This window comes from Macrobrachium rosenbergii, chromosome 20, assembly GCF_040412425.1.
Source record: "Macrobrachium rosenbergii isolate ZJJX-2024 chromosome 20, ASM4041242v1, whole genome shotgun sequence".
Classification (NCBI taxonomy): domain Eukaryota; kingdom Metazoa; phylum Arthropoda; class Malacostraca; order Decapoda; family Palaemonidae; genus Macrobrachium; species Macrobrachium rosenbergii.
This window is the reverse complement of record NC_089760.1, coordinates 21787501-21796598: the sequence shown is the minus strand read 5'-3', so window position 1 is coordinate 21796598 and position 9098 is coordinate 21787501. Positions and strand designations below refer to the sequence as shown.

The 9098-nt window shown below is 34.3% G+C and overlaps 1 long non-coding RNA gene across 2 annotated transcripts in view; it reads left to right on the top strand.

The window, feature by feature from the left end:
- The first annotated feature begins 6258 nt into the window (after nucleotides 1-6258).
- LOC136849147 (uncharacterized) overlaps nucleotides 6259-9098 on the top strand; it is a 170512-nt gene continuing 167672 nt past the window's right edge. Inside the window, exon 1 of one of the 2 annotated variants that reach the window (XR_010856242.1) lies at nucleotides 6259-6411. This is a non-coding gene — a long non-coding RNA (uncharacterized lncRNA). The remainder of the gene's footprint in view (nucleotides 6412-9098) is intronic. The other variant, XR_010856243.1, reaches the window with a different exon arrangement.

Sequence of the window (9098 nt, the reverse complement as noted above, 5' to 3'; positions counted from 1 at the left end):
TATGTTTGAGAGAAGGCCTTTTTCCGAATTACACTTGTATTTAAGAAAAATTTTATTATTAGTAAGAGAAATATGTAGACTATGTCTGCATCACGTGAGCAAATGCTGATGTATTTTATATCACGAGGAGGATTGAGGTACTTTACCTATTGCGAAGGATATCTCTTTCAAAAGAAAAGAATAACGTTTCCGAGATCATATTGAAGTGTCAAGAAAATAAAGGAAGGGTGTATTTGACTGTGAACTGGTTACAAAGTCATGAAATTTATCACATGTGGACAATGTGAAATATAGAAGCAGTAACCTTATTGGTAGGTTTTCTCATCTGAAATCCCTTTGGTATTTTTACTCATCTGAAATCCCTTTGGTAGGTTTTCTCATCTGAAATCCCTTTGGTAGGTTTTCTCATCTGAAATCCCTTTGGTAGGTTTTCTCATCTGAAATCCCTCTTCGTTCAGATCTCAAGGAAACATTGCTTAAGGAAATTATTTTCAGAAAATAATTTAATCGTAAACTTGTCTCAGTATTGGGTAACCTAATTATAAATTATCGGAAGCGAAGACTTTTTTATATGATAAACTGTTATGAAATTTGAACATTTACATCGGTTCAAAGGTTAAAGTTGAATGCTTATAAAGTTTTAATTGAATTAAATTCATGAATACTCAGCAGGGTACTTTCGTCCAAGATAAATTATAATTTTTACGACTGAGCGGTGAAAATTATGAACGACTGAAACCAAATAACCAATAGGAATATATTTGAGCATGCAGGAATATACATAAATACATACACATACATACACACACACACACACACACACACATATATATATATATATATATATATATATATATATATATATATATATATATATATATATATATATATATATATATATATATATATATATATATTTGTTTGTGTATTTATATAATCATTTGTATATATGTGTATGTGCGCGTGTGTATGTTTTTGGATTTAATACAAGATTCAAGCTGTGAATCAATTAGATGTTATCTTGTAGGTTACTTAGCTGTTGCAATTCAGAATCGCAAAAAGCGAAGAACTTCACTGAAGAAAAATCTGCTTCCATCGTTCTGGATAAATTTCCAAGATTTTTACTAAATAAAGTCGAGCTATATAACTACTTACGACAAAATTACGGAATTCAGGGTCAACCCTTACCAGTCCTGATTCTAAGACAGTCTGTGTTATTATTCTCGATGATCAACATCAAATATTTTAAACGGCGTGTTGAGTGAAGGGTTTCATTGCACAGAGGTCTGGCGTAACAACTGGAAGATAAATACAGACTATTGCATAATGTATACTGTAATTTTTTTTTTGAAGTTTCGGTCATAAAAGTCTTACAGAAGTGGGTTTTGTAACTATCTACAATTCAAAACTTTCATTTCGTTTTCAGTGGAGTCCTTTTTTTCCCCTTCTTATTTTTTTATTTTTATAGTGAATTGCTTTATCTTTAGATTATTATAGGTACGTTAATTAGGTTCTTTTCTTATGGTCTGATATCATTAATGACAACATAATTTTTCTTAAAACTCTATTTCATTATTTTTATGGTAATTCCTTTCCTTATTACGTGGTTCCAGCTATCATAGTGTCGTTACTTTTGTTGGATTTGTCTGTCCATTTGCCTCTTTGCCATGAAAATGTAACTTATTTTCAAATTTGTAATTTTCCGTGGAGAAATTAACTAGATTAAGGTATAGGTACGAGCTTGGACCTTACGTCACGATTCTTTTTTATCTATTCGTTTACTGTAATCGTCACGCGTGTGTACTTATAGAAAGCAGGGACTTACTGGTACTTGTATAAGAAATATCTGAGGCGCATTGCATTAGGCCAACTTGTATTATTTAAATGAGTGGAGGGTTACAATCTCCTGATGTCTTTTATAGTTGTCTGTCCCATATCCTTGGTATTTTCAAGTGTAGATTTTGATCGATAGTCATGTTCCTGCGTTCTAAAGATCCTTGAAATAGGATTCTGTTTTGGGAAAAGGCACACGATTACTCCTAGCTTTCGTTTTTATACGGATGTTTTCCACTCAAAAAAATTTTTTTTAAAGGTTCAAGAACTAAGGGAGGTGCCCCTCGGATTTTAAAAAAGTACGCGGTAATATTGGAAATAACATGTTTTTATTATGACAGTACGCCTCTACTGTAGAGATTATTGACTTGATTTTTTAAAGACCTCATGATGTATTTAGGTAACTATATGAATAAATGATAAACTGTGTATCTTTTCAAATAACAATAAGCAACAGTAGATAATATAATAAATATACTGCAAAATGTACATGAAGGTAAAAAAAATAATGAACAAGATTTTAAATCCATGTTCACGAAATAGTTTTTATGCTTAAACCCTACAGAGAATTATAAAAGGAAATGGGGGAAAATATGGTCAAATATCATTAGAAATAGTTTACATGATTTTGTCAATTTACTTCAGTACTCAAAAAATTGTTTAATGGTTCTTTTTTTTAAGTAGAGAAAAAGGCAGTGGCTCTCTTTAAGCCTTACAAGAGCACACTGGAAGCTGGGAAAGTAACAGCTGAGGTAAATCCTTCCTGACATAAAAGTGGTCGCACTTTTGAAAAATCTTATTTCTGTAGCGTTTCTGCGTTTACGCCTGTCCTCTGTCCTCAGTTCACCTGTGCTACAGCAACACTGAGGAAGATGAATAAATAGATAAGCATATATATATATATATATATATATATATATATATATATATATATATATATATATATATATATATATATATATATATATATACTTATATATATATACACATATATATATAAATGCCTTTGTAATAATCGTAGTGACCTAACTTTTCGATTTCTTCACACTTCTCGGGTACGCTAGGCACTGCAAAGCCTACTAGTTGAACCTTGGGCTTTGTTTGGGCAATTATCAAGTTCATTGTTGTTCTGACGTGCATATATATATATATATATATGCATATATATATATATATATATATATATATATATATATATATATATATATATATATATATATATATATATATATATGTATATATGTATATATAAACATATATATATATATATATATATACATATATATATGTATATTTATGTGTATATGATTCACAACGTTGCAAATTACATTTTCTCCCAATTTCCTTTATGATTCAATCAACTGAATACTTTTAACTTTCATTATAACATTCATTTTTCCAGCTTCCTGTTCTCTCTTTATCTCATACCCATCCTGTTAGTAATAGTCACTTTAGCTTTTATTTTCTTAGAATATTATCAACCTTCCAACAGTCAACCGTCTTACATCCCAATTGTGATCCATTTTCTCAACTCACAATCGTTCCCTTAAATATTACTTCCTTCCCAGACATCACTCAAGCATGACCAAACCACTGTAGTCTTTTTTCCTGGGCCTTATTCAATTACTCCCCTACCGTAACTGTTCCTTTATGAAATTAATTCCTGATAATATTTCTTCCTGTGACTCCACAATCCATCTCAGCATCTTCATCTCTGCCACATCCATCGTCCGTTCTTGAGCCCTCCTCATCGGGCACGTCTCTGCTCCATGAAACTATCGCTGGTTTGGCTACACTTTTGTAAACTTTCCGTTAACCTTCGCACTAATCCTCCTTTCTCAATGCCCCACCTTTAAACAATTATGGAGGCATAACAAACTCCTCTCGTGCCCCCTTTCACGTCAATCCAATCACTTTCAAATTTAGAAGTTCGCGCTTTTAACATAAAAACTCCCAATCTGTCTCTACAGCCTACCGTCCTCGGGTCCCATACTCAACATCCTCAAAATTGCATGGCTGTCATTTATATTCAGTGCTACTGCCCACTGCATGGAACTTTTAGCTTCACTCTCAATTTCTGACGTGACTGATTCATTGCATACATACGTGCTGTGTGTGTGTGTATATATATATATATATATATATATATATATATATATATATATATATATATATATATATATATATATATATATATATATATATATATATATGGCACGTGTGAATGCAATGAACCAGTCATGTCAGAATTGAGAGTGAAGCTAAAAAAGATATAATATATATATATATATATATATATATATATATATATATATATATATGTGTGTGTGTGTGTGTGTGTGTGTGTGTGTGTGTGTGTGTGTGTGCGCGCATGAATATGTACAAAGGTTCATACAGGCATTTCTGTTTCTAACCTGCAACTGAGAGATATTTTATGAATACTTGAAACAACTTTGTTTCTTAAGTATTCTCCAAATGAAAACAGCGCGTTTGGAGAGCAACTGACAAGAAAGTAAAAAAAAAAAAAAAAAAACACGTGGAATAATGTAAAAAAAAAAAAAAAAAAAAAAGCTTCTTCGCCTGCGAGTCTTGTAAGCATTTTCCAAAGGAAGCTCTTCTCATTTTTCTTCGCACGGTCTCTATTGTCCGGACGTTTCCCCCTTCAATTTTTACCCCTGTTACACTTATGGAGTTGACACAGAAGTGCCTGATTCTTTTAAAGAACGTTCTTGAAAACTGCTTACGAATGCTGTGTGAAAAGTGGCACTCACGTATTGCATTAGGATCTGAGCAGAAATGGGAACTTTATCAAATAGTTTCGCACGCAGCTGATTTCCTTCGATGTTTATTTAATTTATTAACGGTGCGTCATGCTAATAGCTTGCTTTTGATATCAAATATTAAACTCATTACTAATATCCCACTATTATTTAAACACCCCTGCGTACAGAGACACCCACTTTCATATTCTGATTCAGAACCAAATACATGTTCATAATTGTTATGGCGCATGTACAGTATACTTGATCCTTATTTTATTTCATGTGCAAAATATAATTTCAACATGCTTACTTTTGCTGTAGGTTGGTGTGGTCACTTTCCTATTCTGTTACATTTACATGAATTTCACCAAACAACAAAGTCTGCTTCAGCATTTCTAAATGTCTGAGCAGGCTGAGAGAGCAGCCTGTCCTCTTGATTTTCTAAGAGGATGTGTTGATTTGGCAATCAAAAGCCAGAACCTTCTGCTTATTATGTTGGTTACTAAAAATGCGGTCCCTCCTGTGGGCAAGTTGGGGCTTTCCAGGTGAGACAACAGATATATCTGTCTTTCTTAGGTAATTCATTTGCTGTTTGTCCTGATTTTTAAACTTTTCATTTAAAGTACAAGTTTTCATCTTCTTTTCTGATGGAAATAGAAATTCTGGTACTTTGCCAACAAAGTTGTCAGCGACTTTGGCTCCTTTATTATTTGCTAACACCTTTTCTAGTAACTCCATTACAATTTTGCTACTGTGCCACTCGTAGCCTTCAGTCGATTTTAGTTTCTTCTCGTGTTTTTCGAACCACTGTGCTTCTTTTCTCTCAGGGTAAATTTGTTTCTTGAAACCTAAAACCCTAAATTTTTCGAATATTAAACAAATTGGTACGTTGGCGGTCAAGTTCTCAATTAATTTTGCTTTTTTTTTAAAAAAACGCCTTGCATCAATACCAATGTACTTGATTCTCTTACAGTGCTCATTCTCATCACATAAACTCGCCTGGATGTCCCTGCATACTTCGAATCGGGAAGGTCATCTGAGCCCGATTCTATTCCAGATTATTATCTACAGAAACTTGAGTACGAATTGGCAAAAAGCATTCTTTTCTTGGAACACGTACATGCTCATCTGGAGGGGAGGTTAATACATCCTTACATTTGCCTCATAGCTTAAACATTTATCTTTACTAGATACTTTCAGGTTATCTGTCAGGGAGGATCACCTTTCCTGCACCGATACACTTCATCAGCAGCACACCAAATGCCCTTATGCATACATTTTATAAATCATTTGCCCCAATATTTTCAGCATTCATTTGACATTCACATTCAACATTCAGAATTCATTTCCATAAAGGAAATTGGTTCTTGGCCTCAATGTGCACTCCAAGTCTCTTACTAGTGTTTGCCCATGTTACATTAAATCTATCACTTTTATTTTTTTTAACCATCTCTGGTGTCTTCCTAACACCGCAAAAACTAACTCCCTTCCCTATTCTACAACTCTCAGCTCCCCATACCTCACCCACTACCCTTTCTCCATTACCTATCTTAGTGACACAGCCAAAGAAGGTAAAAAAAAAAAAACTAAAGATGGTATCTGTGTGCTAGTACTAAGTAATTTGTTGTACCGCCACCAGAGAGGCGCTGTTTGCAGTCTCGGAGCCTCGGTCGGAAACCAAGGAACTGAGTTGGTGTTTATAGTGCGTCCTCTGGTGTTTTTCGTTCATTATCTTCATAATGGTGCGTTGTGCAACTTAAAATTGCAGAAATAGATACAAGAATTCTTCAAGACACTATAGAATAACGTTTCACCGGTAAGCAAAGCATATGGAATTTGATTTGCCCATAATTTTGTGTTAAGTAAATGTCTTGTTAGCAACAGTTATGTTTACTCCGTTGACATGTTTACGTTTTCAGCATATTATTTTGGCACAGAAATGCTGTGGCGATTTCAGTTTTGTAATCAGAACGTCACTAACCTTATATATGCCATATAATGCAATGTAAAAAAGATCTTGTGCGTTATTAAAAATGCTGAGTAGTATGTAGGCCTATAGGTTCCTGGTTGTGTCAATAAGTCTCGTCTTTTGAAGTTGTTACTTTGATGGTTAAGGTCACTTGCTGTATTGTGTCAGTCATCAAGAAGTTTTCGCTGTAAGTAGGCTTGGGGGATACTATCTCTGCCTTAAGTTTTTCAGTTTTAGACATACAGAGGCAGCGTTAATGTTGTTTTAACAAAATGTTCCATTTCAAGCGTGGTTTCTCAACGAAATACTGAAACGTCACACTTGGTGAGAGTAGCCTATTTCAGGACGACGTTAACAAACCGTAGAAAACAACTTTATTATTCGAATCTAAGTAAAAGATAGTTGTATTTTTTTATGTATAACAAATCCTGATTTAATTTGTTTTCATCAAACACTATGTCTCATTGATTGGTAATAGTAAGAAAATGCAGGTTGGTAGCCTAAGCCTAAACCACTCATTTAGTAAGATTCTTCATCATTTAAACCTTATTCTAAGTACGATCTAATTTCGAATATGCAACATAATTTCTTTATAATAAAAGTTATCGAATCCTTATGCCAAAGAAAATTTACCTTTTAACAACAAGATAAAGAATCTTGGCTAAGCAAACGCTAGGCCTATGCCCATTGATTCGGCAGACGTTTTATCATATCCTTCTTTAAAGAACAGTTCCATTCGAAATAAGTCAAAATTACTTTCTTATGGTAATCCTCATTAAAAAGTTCAAAGTATGGTTCCAAAGCCTTAGAAAAAATGACCGACAGCCTCTTCTGTCGTCTGTTGTTTACAAGAAGTTAAGCATGGTGGGAGAAAATCACATTTTGCCACACTTGTTTTCAAAACTTTCGCTGCATTGCACAGTAGTGCTTAATTTACTTATAATTCAATAAGATATTGTTATGATAACTAAAATAAAGGAAGAGAAAGCAATGTGATACTTGAGCGTTTCTACACGAAAATATAGTACAGTTGCTCAAAGTATTCCTTTACCCCCTACCCTAAAGTTTTATGAAAATGGTATGGTAACACCGAAATCAAAGTCTGTGTCATGTAACGACAGACGTGAATGGTCGAGCTATTGGTATGCCAATGCTCATATTATCTACCATATGTTAATGATATACGAATAATAGTTCACATTACAAGTGAAATGAGTAGTTGTTAAATAAATAGAAAAATATAGTAACAGAGTAATAAAAATAGCAATGGTAAAAATCATATTCAGTCCTGATTAATCATACATCGTCAACCTTCGTTACATTCAGGTGTGGCAGGCGTTTGCTGAAATCCAACTTTAGTTCACAGTAGATATTTGGGGTCAATTTCGGAACCTAATTATATGAATGGAAATACCCTTTCGATTTACATATTCCATCAATTTATAGAGTAATGAGATTATAAACCACAAATTTCAAGACCTGTAAATATAATTTCATAAAGGCAGTTATGATAGCCATTGGCAGGTTATGATATGGAAGGCTTAGGGAAAAATTAATAGACAACCCGATGTATGAAGGAACAAATATATCCAGTGCATCGATCATCTTTTTTTTATTCGGGCCACGTCTCGTGAGACATGGCCCGAATTAAAAAAAAAAATTATTGATGCACTGGATATATTACTTAACCACCCTGATGGTCTTTATACCAGTGGCAGATATAGATGCACACCGATAAATTCAGTACTTAAGATATGATATGAGACAGACAGACAGACAGAGACTGAACTATAGTTCATTTTATTTTCTATCTATTTCGTTGGTATTATTAAACAATATTAAATAGACCTTTTAAAATAACTTGAGAATGACAACAGGACTCGATTAAAATGGTATAACTTAGAGAGAGAGAGAGAGAGAGAGAGAGAGAGAGAGAGGGGCCAGTAAGTGATGTCATGACCACTGTTAGTCCAATATATCATTCTCTTTAGTAGCGGTTTAGTGACTGGAGGTGAGAATGGATCGTAATTAACAAAGAATCAACAATAGGAGCAGAATTGAAGGCATGAGAAACTCTGGCATGTCTTACAAACGTATTGCAAGAGAATTGGGAATTTCATTGCCAACAGTTCGACTTTGGTGTCGCAGATGGGAGGAGTCTGGAAACCTCAACGACAGACCAAGAAAAACTACCCCAGAAGAAGATAGGGCGATTACGGCAATACGGAAGTAGCTACACTTACAAATGCAGTGGCCATAAGAGACACACTGAACTTGCGTGTTTCGGCTGGAACTATAAGAGATAGGCTTCACGCAGACGGTATCCACCATAGGAGATAGAACTCCGGCAGTGAAACCAATGCTGGTGGATCGGCATAAAGCGGCACGGTTGGAATTTGCTCAGCGTTATTTGGAAGAGGGGTTAGACTTCTGGGGCAGAGTAATTTTCAGTGACGAAAAGACCTTCGCTTCTAACTCGCATGGTCGTCTGCATTGCTGAAGGCGTGATAACACCAGATACGACAGCCACAGTG